This window comes from Xenopus tropicalis, chromosome 8 (assembly GCF_000004195.4).
Source record: "Xenopus tropicalis strain Nigerian chromosome 8, UCB_Xtro_10.0, whole genome shotgun sequence".
Lineage (NCBI taxonomy): Eukaryota > Metazoa > Chordata > Amphibia > Anura > Pipidae > Xenopus > Xenopus tropicalis.
In genome coordinates this window covers 15,731,027-15,748,591 of record NC_030684.2, presented here as the reverse complement: position 1 = coordinate 15,748,591, position 17,565 = coordinate 15,731,027, and the positions used below count along the sequence as shown (strand labels likewise).

Below are 17,565 nucleotides of genomic sequence, written 5' to 3'. Positions count from 1 at the left end.
CTTACAGCCCCCCTGGCATTCCCAGTACCCAGAGGCACAAACAGCCCCCCCAGCCCAATAAAAAGTGACTGTCTGTGGCATTCAAAGGTTCCAGCGGAGGGTTCTAAACACTTTCTTTTTAATCATTATGGGGGATTGCCGGAAGATATATGTCAATTTTGGGAGTAGGACCATCTTAAAGAGGTTTATTCTACCATAAAGGGAGAGAGGCAGGGGTGCCCATGCCTTAATTTTGGATTCGATGGTTTTAAGGATTGGGAACAAGTTTAGGTCTGCAAACTGTTTCAGGTCTCTATGGATCCGGATCCCCAGGTACTTGAAGGTATCGGACCAGGTTAAGCCTTGCGTTTGTGTGGGTGCATCTGGGGGTCTGGGGTCTATCGCAAATAGTATGGACTTACTCCAGTTTATCCTGAGACCTGAGTAGGCTGTGTGAGCATTGATGTTGGCAAGTGCAGCGCTAAGCGCTTTGTCTGGGTTCGCTAGATAGAGGAGAGTATCGTCGGCATACATAGAAATTACTTCTGTATTTCCCTCTACCTTCAAACCCTCCACCTCAGTGTCCGCTCTTACCCGGCATGCCAGAGGTTCCATAGCAAGGGAGAAGAGGAGGGGGGAGAGTGGGCAGCCCTGACGGGTGCCCCTTTTTATGGGGAAGGGCTGTGAGACCTTGAAATTAGTTCGGACCCTAGCTAGTGGGTTAGTATATAGTGCCTTCACCCACTGAATGTATGTTGTAGGGATGCCAACTCTTTTCATGGTATTTCCCAGTACCCATTCTGACTGGGTTTATAGTTATGTGTAACTGTCACTGTGTGTGTCTGTTCCTTTCCCTTCTCTGCACTGCTGGTTCTGACTCCTGATACAACTCCCCAATATCCATTCATTCCTCATTCTCACTGGGTTTTTAGTTATATGTAACTGTCACAGTGTCTGTCTGTCCCTTTCCCCTCTCTGCACTGCTGGTTCTGACTCCTGATACAACTCCCCAATATCCATTCATTCCTCATTCTCACTGGGTTTTTAGTTATATGTAACTGTCACAGTGTCTGTCTGTCCCTTTCCCTTCTCTGCACTGCTGGTTCTGACTCCTGATACAACTCCCCAATATCCATTCATTCCTCATTCTCACTGGGTTTATAGTTATATGTAACTGTCACAGTGTCTGTCTGTCCCTTTCCTTCTCTGCACTGCTGGTTCTGACTCCTGATACAACTCCCCAATATCCATTCATTCCTCATTCTCACTGGGTTTATAGTTATATGTAACTGTCACAGTGTCTGTCTGTCCCTTTCCCTTCTCTGCACTGCTGGTTCTGACTCCTGATACAACTCCCCAATATCCATTCATTCCTCATTCTCACTGGGTTTATAGTTATGTGTAACTGTCACTGTGTCTGTCCATCCCTTTCCCTTCTCTGCATTGCTGGTTCTGACTCCAAATACAACTTCCCAATATCAATTAATTCCTTATTCTCACTGGGTTTATAGTTATGTGTAACTGTCACTGTGTCTGTCCGTCCCTTTCCCATCTCTGCACTGCTGGTTCTGACTCCTGATACAACTTCCCAATATCCATTAATTCCTCATTCTCACTGGGTTTATAGTTATGTGTAACTGTCACTGTTTCTGTCTGTCCCTTTCCCTTCTCTGCACTGCTGGTTCCGACTCCTGATACAACTTCCCAATATCCATTCATTCCTCATTCTCACTGGGTTTATAGTTATGTGTAACTGTCACTGTGTCTGTCCGTTCCTTTCCCATCTCTGCACTGCTGGTTCTGACTCCTGATACAACTCCCCAATATCCATTCATTCCTCATTCTCACTGGGTTTATAGTTATGTGTAACTGTCACTGTTTCTGTCTGTCCCTTTCCCTTCTCTGCAGTGCTGGTTCCGACTCCTGATACAACTTCCCAATATCCATTCATTGCTCATTCTCATTGGGTTTAAAGTAATGTGTAACTCTTACTGTGTGTTTCCCTTTCACTTCTCTACACTGCTGGTTCTGACTCCTGATAAAACTTCCCAATACCCATTCATTCCTCCTTCTCACTGGGTTTATAGTTATGTGTAACTGTCACTGTGTCTGTCTGTCCCTTTTCCTTCTCTGCACTGCTGGTTCTGACTCCTGATACAACTTCCCAATATCAATTAATTCCTCATTCTCACTGGGTTTATAGTTAAGTGTAACTGTCACCGTGTCTCTCTGTCCCTTTATGTTCTCTGCACTGCTGGTTCTGGCTCCTGATACAACTTCCCAATATCAATTCATTCCTCATTCTCACTGGGTTTATAGTTATGTGTAACTGTCACTGTGTCTGTCTGTCCCTTTCCCTTCTTTGCACTGCTGGTTCTGACTCCTGATATAACTCCCCAATTTCCATTCATTCCTCATTCTCACTGGGTTTATAGTTATGTGTAACTCTCACTGTGTCTGTCCCTTTCCCTTCTCTGCACTGCTGGTTCTGACTCCTGATACAACTTCCCAATATCAATTAATTCCTTTTTCTCACTGGGTTTATAGTTATGTGTAACTCTCACTGTTTCTGTCCCTTTAACTTCTCTGCACTGCTGGTTCTGACTCCTGACAAAATTTCCCAATACCCATTCATTCCTAATTCTCACTGGGTTTATAGTTATGTGTAACTGTCACTGTGTCTGTCTCTCACTTTCTCTTCTCTGCACTGCTGGTTCTGACTCCTGATACAACTCCCCAATATGCATTCATTCCTCATTCTCACTGGGTTTATAGTTACAGTATGTACTGCCCATCTAAGAGCAAACAAAGCCCATATAAACCTCACTCATCAAAAGGGTACACTTAGGGGTATATTTATCATGCTGTGTAAAAAGTGGAGTAAAACATCCCCGGTGATGTTGTTCATAGCAGCCAATCAGATGCTTTGATTTGGTTTTCTAGCTGTTGAAATCTAATTGCTTATTCGTTGCCCTGGGCTACATCACCGGTAATGCTTCTCTCCACTTTTTACACAGCATGATAACTATACCCCTTAACCTTTAACAGCAGCGCCTGCATTGTTATGTCAATGTGATGAGAGCTGCCTTCCCCCTAGGAAAGTGACAGTTGGTACAGTCCGTTGGTTGCCATTGTGGTGAGAGGTAAGTGTACATCTCCTCTGATAGATGTTTTGCCTAAAAACCCTTATTTTAGCTAAAAAAGAGGGGCAATAGTTGGGTGACTCCCCCCCCCCCAGACTAGGGGATGTTGCTCCTGTCACTGGTTTTAGTGAATTTGGAGAATTTTCCACTAAAATGGGCTTGTTGTCCCCAGTACTGACAGGCTCCTAAGAGTTTTGCCCCTCTGCCCCCGGGTATCTGCCCTGCCCTTATGTACCAACCTGGGTACACAATAAGTACATACAATGTATATACTGCACATCTAAGGGCAAATAAAGCCCATAAAAATTTGTCATATGATGAGAGCTGCCTTCACTCTAGGAAAGTGACAGTTGGTAGAGTCCATTGGTTGCCATTGTGGGGAGAGGTAAGCAAGCATCTCTCCTGTAGTAGATGTTTTGCCTAAAAACCCTTATTTTAGCTAAAAAGAGGGGCAATAGTTGGGTGACTCCCCCCCCCCAGACTAGGGGATGTTGCTCCTGTCAACGATTTTAGTGAATTGGGAGAATTTTCCCCTAAAATGGGCTTTGCAGGCGCCTTTACTCCCAGCGCTGGTTGGGAGACACAGACCCAGGGTTGGGCAGTACTGACAGGCTGCTAAGAGTTTTGCCCCTCTGCCCCCGGGTATCTGCCCTGCCCTTATGTACCAACCTTAATGTGTAACTGAATGTACTTGCACTTACCATGGACACAGGGCCTGATTTACTATTTCTTACTATTGCAGGGGGTAAATCTAAATCAGTGCTTCTGAAATGATGGTGATGCCCCTTAGGGGAATGGTAGCAGCCAATTACTGATTGGTTGCTATTGGCAACTGCAACTTGCATTTAGGCACCTATGTTAGTAAATTAGCCCTAGTACCAATTTAACCCCCTAGGTACCACATGGAATCCCGGCCTGAGTGTCAGTAAGCGTGAGATTTGGGGTAACACTTTGAATGGGGCCCCTGATCCAATGTTGCACCTTAAAAGGGTAAATGCATTATCCGTGAAGCTGACTTGCCCTTTTTATTCCCGTCTCTATACAGATTGCTACAGTGTGTGACTAGTTAGCGACTTCGGCGCTTATCCACCTTTTTGGATATTTTTTTTTCTGGTTTCTCCTCAGTTCACCTTTTCCACCCTTAGTGAACGAGCCTAGAGGAGAGCCAGCGCCTATTGAGGGGGCCGCTTAGGGTTCCCCGGCCCTGGGCCGGCCGGCCGGCCCCCCCGGTCCATCTTTTTTTCCAGCACCTGGAGCTCCATTTGAGAGGTAATGTAGCAAATCCAGTTTATGATTTCTCCTACAGCAAGTCTCGCCCGCATGAAAAAATAAATTGTACATAGAACACAGTATTGGGAAATGCTAAAGTGATGTTTTTCATTTTGTCTTCATAGAAACAACATGTTCAAGCGGCTGAAGTGCTGTTTCTCTTGCTTCGGCAAGGTAAGGGCTTCATCTCTTTCTGCTGTAACAGGACATATTTCATTCTGTGGGAAACTTCATGGAGGGGCAAATGGAAAGGGAACACCTAATCACATGACCTGATAGACTGCCCGCAGCTCAGACTAAGGGGCATATTTCATATTTGTGTCTTTTTTGCATTTTTTTTCTACTTCGACTAAACTCACTAACTGCGGATGTTACCATATTTATTTAAAAAAATCTATTTATTAAAAATGTGATCAAAGATCGAAACAACACGAATACCTAAAATTCATCATTTTAACATTTTTTAATGGGTCGCAAAGCTCAAAAAATTAAGACTGGAATAGTTGGAATGTTTCACTATGACACTTCCCAGTGACTTCTACAGGATCTCGCCAGCAAATGTACCGGCAATGTACTTGTAAATTTATAATAATTAGTCCTCCGGCCCCAGCCAACCTCCAATCGCCTCTGATCCACCCCGTCACCTCCAATTCCCTCCCCCAACTTGCCTCCCTACCCTGCACTGCTAGGTTCATTTGATGTGGGCGGGGATATCATTACTCCGCCCCTATTTGCATCATGCCCCGTATCCTGGGTGCCGCCCCTTAGCAAACATGCCCCCACCCTGGCCGGTATTAGACATAACAAAAGGTGGAAAGCCTAATTGTGCCCCCAACTATCACTAGTGCTGATTCCGCTTTAGTGTAGGGGATACACAGTGTCATACTTGTGTTTGCACCAAATCCCTCATGTGTCACTCAATACTCACTCCTCCATTTATTGCATTATAGTTTTCCTATTTGTGCTTTTATTTTCTCTGATAAAACTTTTTTTCTTCATTACAGAGGAAACGAAAGCGGGCAGATAATCCCACCCCTGAATCTGCCATGGTAAGAACTGGGCAACATCATTTTCCTATGAATCAAAAACAAAACAAGAAGTAATCACACAAGGTTGAGTGTAAAAATATCTCTTACCCACAGTTGTGGTGGGTCCAGGTGCTCATGCCCCAGACCTCTCAGCATAGGGAGCCATCATGGGAAAATCAAAAATAGAAAGGGCAGGCATTCTGGATTTTTTCAACAAAGTTGAGAAATGCAGCAACAAAAGTAGTTTACATTAAAAATGTATAAATTTTATTGGATCCATATGTAAAAACAAGAAGCCTTACGCGTTTCGTACCAAGAGCACATGGAACACCATTTTCCTACCTACTTGTGTTATCAAAGCCGTGTTATTTCCTTGCCTATAGATTTCTATGCACAATAACCTTGATGCACTATGTACATAGGGGCCAATTTACAGGTATGGGACCCATTATCCAGAATGCTCGGGACCTGGGGTTTTCCGGATAAGGGGTCTTTCCGTAATTCGGATCTCCTACCTAAAGTTGGCTAAAAACATTATTTAAACGGTAATTAAACCCAATAGAATTGTTTTACCTCCAATAAGGAATAAATATATCTTAGTTGGGATCAAGTACAGGTACTGTTTTATTATTACAGAGAAAAGGGAATCATTTAACCATTAAATAAACCCAATAGGGCTGTTCTGCCCCAATAAGGGGTAATTATATCTTAGTTGGGATCAAGTACAAGGTTTTGTTTAATTATTAGAGAGAAAAAGGAAATATTTTTTTAAAATGTGAATTATTTGATTAAAATGGAGTCTATGGGAGATGGCCTTTCCGTAATTCGGAACTTTCTGGATAATGGGTTTCCGGATAAGGGGTCCAATACCTGTATTAAAGTTATCCAAGGAAAATTCAAGATTTTTTTTTTTAAAAACCATGAACGTATAAAACTTTATATGACTTTTTTTGACTGGCAAAAAGTGCGCCAGGTTTAAGCTGGTACCATCATTTGGACCTGGCAACGCCGTTTGCCACGTGAGTAATAAATAATTCAATAATAAAACACCTGTCCCTGAATATTACATATAACTGATTTTAACTTCTTTCTAAAAAGCTCAGTTAATTTGATAACTTGACTTTTATCTCTTTACCAGGAACCACCAGAAATCCCTGGCAAAAACACCTGCCAAGTAAGTAGTAAAAAATATACATGAAATGGTTTGGTTTTTGGTAGTTTAGTGAATTTGTATTGTACCGGGTCTTTTTTAGATACTAAACTACAGAGTTATAGTAAACTGATCAGGTAACTTTATTTCTCTTAGGAGGAGAAACAAGAGCCAGACTTGAAGCCGGTGATAGAGAACTGCCGGGTAAGCGTAAGAGAGGGGAGGAGAGTTGGGGCAAATGAAAATCACCCTATATTTTATACAAGACTGTATATTAGCTTCTTTATTACAACGAGCACATTTTTCTCTTACCTTTTCTTTAATCAGGAGACTCCAGAAATCCTGGACATGAAGATCTGTCAGGTAAGAAAAAAATAATAGGGTCACAACAGAGAAAGACATTTTAGATTCACTTTGGGGGGGCAATTTGTTAGGTACCGACGACTTCAGCGTTGGTGAGTCTGTCCCACCTCCTTATTATGCCCTGTGTTACACAGCAACATACACCTTCTATTTCTCATATATTTATATCAAATAACACTTTCCCAAACTTTGCTTTACTTTCAGCCTTGAGAAATATTTTTACAATCTTTATTTCTGTCTTAAACAGGATGAAGAAGTGACTGGGCAGGAGAGCCCCGACACCGGCCCCTGCCACTCACAGGTAAGCAGAAAATAACACATGAATGAAAAAGATGCATTTTTATCATCTTCTCTGCTGATCTGAGGTTTTCTTTCTTAACCAGGAACCCTTGGAAGAGCAGGAGGACCCTCCAATAAACACCTGTGAGGTACGGGGGCAAAAAGTTTGAAGGAGTCCCAATGTGTTTTTATTTGAGCTACAGGGTTCATGAATAATATCTGTAAAGGATAATATTCATATTTACCTAACAGGGAACCTTATCTACTAACATAGTGTAACTGAGGCTAACTTGCCCAAATGCAGTTGCCCATACCAACCAGTCAGCTTCTGTTACTTAGCGGACTTCTATCTTGTATAAATTAGAAAATGAAAAAAACATGATTGGCTGCTATGATTACATCCACTCATACAATGTAACTCATAGGCTACTGCCAGGAAGGGGAGAGTAGGGGCAAATAAAAATCACCCTATATTTTATGCAAGACTGTATATTAGCTGCTTTAAAACAGAAATAACAGTGTGCAACATCTTTCTCTTACCTTTTTTAATTAGGAGACTCCAGAAATCCTGACAACGGACATCTGTCAGGTAAGGAAAAATAATAGGGTCACAATAGAGAAAAACATTTTAGATTTACTTTGGGGGGGCAATTTGTTTGGGAAAAGCTATAATGCACAAACTGATACCATTTATTAAATGTACTTGCATTTTACTGTCTTTTAACCAGGATTGTGAAGAACCAGCTGAGGCGAGCAGCTACAAGGTAATAACCAAAGACACTGATCATAATTCATTATTTAATTAAAGTAATAAAATTGATTTATTTGATCATATTCTCTACTGAATTGAGTTGATCTTATACAATGATGTTTTCTTGTTTAACTAGGAACCCTTGGAAAGCTGTGAGGAACCTCAGCTAGAGACCTTTGAGGTAAGCAGCAATGAATTGTATTTTGAATGATCATTTTGCCCTCAATATAATATTATAACTTTTTAAACCTATTTGGGCCCCTACATCTCCCAAACTCCTATATAGGCCCCATTCCACCCATGCCTAAATGTTAGTTGTTTCTTAACAGAAAGGCCAGAGCCAAATGTAACAACCATCCACCCCACTACGTAGCTCTGATTTATGGGTAATGCAAATGTAGATGTTTGGGTGTTGCATTTCTTCTTTAATTGTGGGTACAGTTCATTTATTAATATATATTAACTCCCCCAGATACCTCAGGAATATGGCACTAACACCTGCCAGCCTGAACTCTTTGAAAGGGAAATAAATACTCAAACTAATGATACACCAGGAGAATAGTCGCCCGGGATAAAACTCGCTTTACTGCAGGCGACTTAATCTCCCCTCCCACCGGCTAAAGTGCAAATCGCTGGTGGGAAAACACACACGGCGCGGTTACTTTGCCAAGTAGCCTGAAGTTGCCCCTTGAGAAAACGTTGGGCTATTTGGGAAAGTAGCTGTGCCACGTGTTTCCCACCCGCAATTTGCACATTAGCCAGCGGGAGGGGCACAAGGGCTGGTTTGTCACCCACGGTAGCCAAGATTTATCACAAGTGACAAAACATCCCGTGTGTAATTACCCTAAAGCCTTTAATACGGTTTGTGCTAAAGGTTTCAGTGCATTTTTTTATCATAGCCTTAATTATATTTTCTGAAAAGCATTTTGTTGCAAGATTAATGAATGAAAAAGATGCATTTTTATCATTTTCTCTGCTGATCTGAGGTTTTCTTTCTTAACCAGGAACCCTTGGAAGAGCAGGAGGACCCTCCAATCAACACCTGCGAGGTACGGGGGCCTAAATGTTTGCAGGGGTCCCAATGTGTTTTTATTTGAGCTACAGGGTTCATGAATAATATCTGTAAAGGATAATATTCATATTTACCTAACAGGGAACCTTATCTACTAACATAGTGTAACTGAGGCTAACTTGCCCAAATGCAGTTGCCCATACCAACCAGTCAGCATCTGTTACTTAGCGGTCTTCTATCTTGTATAAATTAGAAAATGAAAAAAACATGATTGGCTGCTATGATTACATACCCTCATACATTGTAACTCATAGGCTATTGCCGGGGAGGGGAGAGTAGGGGCAAATAAAAATCACCCTATATTTTATGTAAGACTGTATATTAGCTTCTTTAAAACAGAAATAACACTGTGCAACATCTTTCTCTTACCTTTTTTTAATCAGGAGACTCCAGAAATCCTGGACATGAAGATCTGTCAGGTAAGAAAAAATAATAGGGTCACAACAGAGAAAGACATTTTAGATTCACTTTGGGGGGGCAATTTGTTAGGTACCGACAACCAGCGTTGGTGAGTCTGTCCCACCTCCTTATTATGCCCTGTGTTACACAGCAACATACATCTTCTATTTCTCATATATTTATATCAAATAACACTTTCCCACACTTTGCTTGACTTTCAGCCTTGAGAAATATTTTTACAATCTTTATTTCTGTCTTAAACAGGATGAAGAAGTGACTTGGGCAGGAGAGCCCTGACACCAGCCCCTGCCACTCACAGGTAAGCAGAAAATAACACATGAATGAAAAAGATGCATTTTTATCATCTTCTCTGCTGATCTGAGGTTTTCTTTCTTAACCAGGAACCCTTGGAAGAGCAGGAGGACCCTCGAATCAACACCTGCGAGGTACGGGGGCCTAAATGTTTGCAGGGGTCCCAATGTGTTTTTATTTGAGCTACAGGGTTCATGAATAATATCTGTAAAGGATAATATTCATATTTACCTAACAGGGAACCTTATCTACTAACATAGTGTAACTGAGGCTAACTTGCCCAAATGCAGTTGCCCATACCAACCAGTCAGCATCTGTTACTTAGCGGTTTTCTATCTTGTATAAATTATAAAATAAAAAAAATATGATTGGCTGCTATGATTACATCCACTCCTACAATGTAACTCATAGGCTACTGCCGGGGAGGGGAGAGTAGGGGCAAATAAAAAATAACCCCATATTTTATGCAAGACTGTATATTAGCTTTTTTAAAATGGAAATTACAACGTGCAACATCTTTCTCTTACCTTTTTTAATCAGGAGACTCCAGAAATCGTCGACACGGAGAGCTGTCAGGTAAGGAAAAATAATAGGGTCACAATAGAGAAATAAATTTTAGATTCACTTTGGGGGGGCAATTTGTTAGGCACCGACGACTTCCCAACTTTTGCTTGGGAAAAGCTATAATGCACAAACTGATACCATTTATTAAATGTACTTGCATTTTACTGTCTTTTAACCAGGATTGTGAAGAACCAGCTGAGGCGAGCAGCTACAAGGTAATAACCAATGAGAGAAAAAAGACACTGATCATAATTCATTATATAATTAAAGTAATTAAACAGATGTATTTGATCATATTCTCTACTGAAATGAGTTGATCTTATACAATGATGTTTTCTTCTTTAACTAGGAACCCTTGGAAAGCTGTGAGGAACCTCAGCTAGAGACGTTTGAGGTAAGCAGCAATGAATTGTATTTTGAATGATCATTTTGCCCTCAATATAATATTATAGCTTTTTAAACCTATTTGGGCCCCTACATCTCCCAAACTCCTATATAGGCCCCATTCCACCCATGCCTAAATGTTAGTTGTTTCTTAATAGAAAGGCCAGAGCCAAATGTAACAACCATCCACCCCACTACGTAGCTCTGATTTATGGGTAATGCAAATGTAGATGTTTGGGTGTTGCATTTCTTCTTTAATTGTGGGTACAGTTCATTTATTAACATATATTAACAATAGAAAAGATATTTTAAAAGAATATCAAATGCAAATTCACTTTGGGGAGGCAATTTGTTGACTTCAGCGTTGGTGAGTCTGTCCCACCTCCTTATTATGCCCTGTGTTACACAGCAACATACACCTTCTATTTCTCATATATTTATATCAAATAACACTTTTACACACTTTGCTTTATTTAGCCATAAAAATTTGTTTTACAATATTTTTCTGTTTTAAACAGGAGGAAGACGTGACTGGGCAGAGAGCCCCGACACCGGCCCCTGCCACTCACAGGTAAGCAGAAAACAACACATGAATAAAAAAAATGCATTTTTATCATCTTCTCTGCTGATCTGAGGTTTTCCTTCTTAACCAGGAACCCTTGGAAGAGAGTGGAGACCCTCCCATCAACACCTGTGAGGTACGGGGGCCAAAAAGTTTGCAGGGGTCCCAATGTGTTTTATTTGAGCTACAGGGTTCATGAACAAAATCTGTAAAGGATAATAATCATATTTACCTAACAGGGAACCTTATCTACTAACATAGTGTAACTGAGGCTAACTTGCCCAAATGCAGTTGCCCATACCAACCAGTCAGCATCTGTTACTTAGCGGTCTTCTATCTTGTATAAATTAGAAATGAAAAAATATGATTGGCTGCTATGATTGCATCCACTCATACAATGTAACTCATAGGCTACTGCCGGGGAGGGGAGAGTAGGGGCAAATAAAAATCACCCTGTATTTTATACAAGACTGTATATTAGCTTCTTATTACAACGTGGAACATCTTTCTCTTACCTTTTCTTTATTAAGGAGACTCCAGAAATCCTGGAACCGGACATCTGCCAGGTAAGAAAAAATAATAGGGTCACAATAGAGATAGACATTTTTAGATTCACTTTAGGGGGGCAATTTGTGAACACGGGCTGGGGAGTCCGACCCCATGTCCCTAAATACTTGATGTGCCGGCGCCCGAGCCATTGCGCTGCCTTGGGTTTAGGCAAACAGAGTGGAATTTTTGGTGGGAAACTCCTGAGTATAGCTTCCAGCCAACACAATGGCTCCAGGTGCAGGCCAATAAGCTTTTTGGGGTACAGGGGGAAGATATTCAGCCTGAGTTTAAGCTCAGGCCGAGAATCCACCACATCTGCCATTCCCCCTATACAAGTAAATAAGCACCACTGTGTCGGGCTCATTTACAGCCCCAAGTTGTGGTTGAGCAAAAAATTGGTGCAGTTAATGCACAAACTGATACCATTTATTAAATATCTTGCATTTTTCTGTCTTTTAACCAGGATTGTGAAGAACAAGCTGAGGCGAGCAGCTACAAGGTAATAACCAATGAGAGAAAGAAGACACTGATCATAATTCATTATATAATTAAATTAATTGAACAGATTTATTTGATCATATTCTCTACTGAAGTGAGTTGATCTTATACAATGATGTTTTCTTCTTTAACTAGAACCCTTGGAAAGCTGTGAGGAACCTCAGCTAGCGACACTGAGGTAAGCAGCAATGAATTAATAGCAATTTAAATGGCAATTTAAGCCCCCTCTGACTAACACTTACATTGGGGGGGTTAGGTTCTGCAGAGTTTGCAGCACCAATCAAATGCACAAGTAAGGGAGCAGGGAGCCACTGGGGCTCTGTTCTTTACTAATGTTGTTAAAACTGTATTTATATTTCCCAGGAGTCACGATGGAAACTGGCCCCCGCACACCGGCCAAACAGAGAGCTCAGCAACGAAACTGAGCGAGGAGGAGGTGAAGGAGATTGAGGAGGTTTGAGCTGAATTTAATATTTTTCTCTCATATATCATTAAACCATTTTAAAACCTATTCGGGCCCCCTATCCCACCACATCATACAAACTCTTATGTAAGTCCCATTCCACTCTTACCTGAATGTCAAATGCACAAGTGCTCAGTGGGGCAGTTGGTCACCACTTTTTTGCCTCCGTTACAGCCTCTCAGACCTTCAACATCTCTCATTGCCTTCTAGAAACATGCAGACTAAAGCCAAGATCAGGCTTCACTATACATAGTCCTGCAATCAGAGATTTTTTCTCCCGTTAGCTGGGGATTTTATTTTAAAGATGAATGAATCCTTTCCTTGTTCTACAATAATATAATGTTAGCAGTTCCGCCAAATGAGTTGCTCTGATTAACCCTTTTTTCTCTTCCTCAGGAGGATAACATCACCCCACCTCGGAGAAATACCCAGTAAGTAGCTGTAAAGCTGTATTTGCTCACAACATTCACAGTTTGGAATTCCATTTCCAGCCCCAAAAGCCTTCCAGGCCTCTGTTTCCACCCAAGGTCCTCCTATACGGCCTACTGTGCTTCTTCACCATGTTAGAAAGGTTATTTGTCCAGCCATGAATAATATTAAGGTATTGATTATCACTATAAATACAATGTTATTTTTCAGGAGCCCGGGAGGTATTTGAAGCTAGGGGAGCCAATCGGGCAGGACCCCAACGGAGTCGTCTACATTGTAAGATATTTTATTCAGTGTTAAAATGAGGCACTTTGTGTCATGCTTTTGGGTAATTCTGTCCATTGGTTGTGCTCTCTACAGCTTTGTTCTTTCCATATTTACATGCTACTGTATAGCTTTTTGCTTTCCCATAGCGTTCCGTTAGTAATGATCACTGAGCTTCTTTCCCTACTTTTGTAACAGGGATGGCACCAAAGAAAACAACTGGAAGTGGCCATTTAATAATTCAACATCAGAAGGTAATGTGTCTTCATGATTACTCTAATTAGATACTAATTAGTCTTTTGTTATACCTACATTATAGTTATCAGTAGAAAGAGAACTTGCTAACCAAATACAGTCAGTGAAATACCCTGGCCCCTAATAACTATGTAACAGTAAAATAACAAATGCAGTTTGATATAAAAGAACACAAGGGGTCTCGGTCATATTATACAATACTCACGTAGGGATATTACAAAGCTGTCATTTTTCATAACGACAAGTTAGGTTGGGGTGTTTGAAACTGTTATTGTATCCATTTTATTTACCTTGTTTCTTTTGTTTGAAACTAGAAGCAACAGGAGATCAAGAAAGAAGTCGAAATCCTGCAAATTGTATCTGGCCACCGGAACATCGTCGACTTCTATGGGGCCTTTTATCATAAGGCCTCATCGAAACATGGAGGACTATGGGTAAGGAAGTTTTGATTCAGAGAGGTTACACATTTATGCAGCAAACATGCCAATTGTAACTGATCTAATACACAAGCTAGCATTTTGGATCCATACATGATCCAGTTTGGTAAGAAAGAGTCAGATTTAGCTGATACTGCAGTCCCCCCAAGACTTAAAGCCACAAAGCCTTTTCCTCGGGTTCCCAATAAAATTGTAGGTAACTAAAATAGTTGGCCAAATATTCTTTCTTTTTCTTCTAGATTGCTACAGAGCTTTGTACCGGTGCGACTGTAGAAGAGCTAATTGCCACCAAAAGGACCTTAGGCGAAAGATGGATCGCCTATATTTGCAAGAATGTGATAACGGTAGGTCACCTGTTAAACTCCTTCCTGCTATTCTGCATATTTCTAATTAATCAAAGAGTACAAAATATTTATATACTTACTTTTGCTTTCTTGATTTCTCAGGGCCTTAACCATCTGGAAGAGAAGAACCCCCAGCCCAATAAATAGGACTGTCTGTGGCACCTTACAGTCCCCTGGCATTCCCAGTACCCAGAGGCACAAACAGCCCCCCCAGCCCAATAAATAGTGACTGTCTGTGGCACCTTACAGCCCCCCTGGCATTCCAGTACCCAGAGGAACAACAGCCCCCCAGCCCAATAAATAGTGACTGTCTGTGGCACCTTATAGCCCCCCTGGCATTCCCAGTACCCAGAGCACAAACAGCCCCCCCCCCTGCCCAATAAATAGTGACTGTCGGTGGCACCTTACAGCCCCCCTGGCATTCCCAGTACCCAGAGACACAACAGCCCCCCCCCCAGCCCAATAAATAGTGACTGTCTGTGGCACCTTACAGCCCCCCTGGCATTCCCAGTTCCCAGAGGCACAAACAGCCCCCCCCAGCCAAATAAATAGTGACTGTCTGTGGCACCTTACAGTCCCCCTGCATTCCAGTTCCCAGAGGCACAAATAGCCCCCCCAGCCCAATAAATAGTGACTGTCTGTGGCACCTGACAGCCCCCTGGCATTCCCAGTACCCAGAGGCACAAACAGCCTCCCCCCAGCCCAATAAATAGTGACTGTCTGTGGCACCTTACAGCCCCCCTGGCATTCCCAGTACCCAGAGGCACAAACAGCCCCCATCCCAATAAATAGTGACTGTCTGTGGCACCTTACAGTCCCCCTGGCATTCCCAGTACCCAGAGGCACAAACAGCCCCCCCAGCCCAATAAATAGTGACTGTCTGTGGCACCTTACAGTCCCCCTGGCATTCCCAGTACCCAGAGGCACAAACAGCCCCCCATCCCAATAAATAGTGACTATCTGTGGCACTTTATAGCCCCCCTGGCATTCCCAGTACCCAGAGGCACAAACAGCTCCCCCCCCTGCCCAATAAATAGTGACTGTCGTGGCACCTTACAGCCCCCCTGGCATTCCCAGTACCCAGAGACACATACAGCCCCCCCCCCAGCCCAATAAATAGTGACTGTCTGTGGCACCTTACAGCCCCCTGGCATTCCCAGTTCCAGAGCACAAATAGCCCCCCAGCCAAATAAATAGTGACTGTCTTGTGGCACCTTACAGTCCCCCTGGCATTCCCAGTTCCCAGAGGCACAAATAGCCCCCCAGCCCAATAAATAGTGACTGTCTGTGGCACCTGACAGTCCCCCTGGCATTCTCAGTACCCAGAGGCACAAACAGCCCCCCCAGCCCAATAAATAGTGACTGTCTGTGGCACCTTACAGCCCCCCTGGCATTCCCAGTACCCAGAGGCACAAACAGCCCCCATCCCAATAAATAGTGACTGTCTGTGGCACCTTACAGTCCCCCTGGCATTCCCAGTACCCAGAGGCACAAACAGCCCCCCCAGCCCAATAAATAATGACTGTCTGTGGCACCTTACAGCCCCCCTGGCATTCCCAGTACCCAGAGGAACAAACAGCCCCCCCAGCCCAATAAATAGTGACTGTCTGTGGCACCTTACAGTCCCCCTGGCATTCCCAATACCCAGAGGCACAAACAGCCCCCCCAGCCCAATAAATAGTGACTGTCTGTGGAACCTTACAGCCCCCCTGGCATTCCCAGTACCCAGAGACACAAACAGCCCCCCCCAGCCCAATAAATAATGAGTGTCTGTGGCACCTTAAAGCCCCCCTGGCATTTCCAGTACCCAGAGGCACAAAAAGGCCCCCAGCCCAATAAATAGTGACTGTCTGTGGCACCTTACAGCCCCCCTGGCATTCCCAGTACCCATTCTGACTGGGTTTATAGTTATGTGTAACTGTCACTGTGTGTGTCTGTTCCTTTCCCTTCTCTGCACTGCTGGTTCTGACTCCTGATACAACTCCCCAATATCCATTCATTCCTCATTCTCACTGGGTTTTTAGTTATATGTAACTGTCACAGTGTCTGTCTGTCCCTTTCCCTTCTCTGCACTGCTGGTTCTGACTCCTGATACAACTCCCCAATATCCATTGATTCCTCATTCTCACTGGGTTTATAGTTATATGTAACTGTCACTGTGTGTGTCTGTTCCTTTCCCTTCTCTGCACTGCTGGTTCTGACTCCTGATACAACTCCCCAATATCCATTCATTCCTCATTCTCACTGGGTTTATAGTTATATGTAACTGTCACAGTGTCTGTCTGTCCCTTTCCCTTCTCTGCACTGCTGGTTCTGACTCCTGATACAACTCCCCAATATCCATTCATTCCTCATTCTCACTGGGTTTATAGTTATGTGTAACTGTCACTGTGTCTGTCTGTCCCTTTCCCTTCTCTGCACTGCTGGTTCTGACTCCTGATACAACTTCCCAATATCCATTCATTCCTCATTCTCACTGGGTTTATAGTTATGTGTAACTGTCACTGTGTCTGTCTGTCCCTTTCCCTTCTCTGCACTGCTGGTTCTGACTCCTGATACAACTTCCCAATATCCATTCATTCCTCATTCTCACTGGGTTTATAGTTATGTGTAACTGTCACTGTTTCTGTCTGTCCCTTTCCCTTCTCTGCAGTGCTGGTTCTGACTCCTGATACAACTTCCCAATATCCATTCATTCCTCATTCTCACTGGGTTTATAGTTATGTGTAACTGTCACTGTGTCTGTCCCTTTCCCTTCTCTGCACTGCTGGTTCTGACTCCTGATACAACTTCCCAATATCCATTCATTCCTCATTCTCACTGGGTTTATAGTTATGTGTAACTGTCACTGTGTCTGTCTGTCCCTTTTCCTTCTCTGCACTGCTGGTTCTGACTCCTGATACAACTTCCCAATATCAATTAATTCCTCATTCTCACTGGGTTTATAGTTAAGTGTAACTGTCACCGTGTCTCTCTGTCCCTTTATGTTCTCTGCACTGCTGGTTCTGACTCCTGATACAACTTCCCAATATCAATTCATTCCTCATTCTCACTGGGTTTATAGTTATGTG

At 42.7% G+C, this 17,565-nt stretch overlaps 2 protein-coding genes and 2 long non-coding RNA genes across 5 annotated transcripts in view; 2 read left to right on the top strand and 2 right to left on the bottom strand.

Annotated features, from left to right (window-relative positions):
* LOC108645372 (serine/threonine-protein kinase mig-15-like) overlaps window positions 1-17,565 on the top strand; it is a 429,797-nt gene that overhangs the window by 281,549 nt on the left and 130,683 nt on the right. The window lies entirely within an intron of this gene.
* Window positions 1-17,565, top strand: part of LOC101734594 (coiled-coil domain-containing protein 77-like) — a 597,836-nt gene that overhangs the window by 547,987 nt on the left and 32,284 nt on the right. The gene's annotated exons all lie outside the window — the stretch shown is intronic.
* Window positions 4,831-6,925, bottom strand: LOC100497630. Its single transcript, XR_001169499.3, has 2 exons — window positions 6,882-6,925; window positions 4,831-5,465 (listed from the first exon to the last, which is right to left on the bottom strand). It is a non-coding gene; the product is annotated as an uncharacterized LOC100497630 (long non-coding RNA).
* On the bottom strand, window positions 11,776-14,614 carry LOC105945972. Its single transcript, XR_001169520.3, has 4 exons — window positions 14,575-14,614; window positions 14,004-14,141; window positions 12,875-13,020; window positions 11,776-11,814 (listed from the first exon to the last, which is right to left on the bottom strand). It is a non-coding gene; the product is annotated as an uncharacterized LOC105945972 (long non-coding RNA).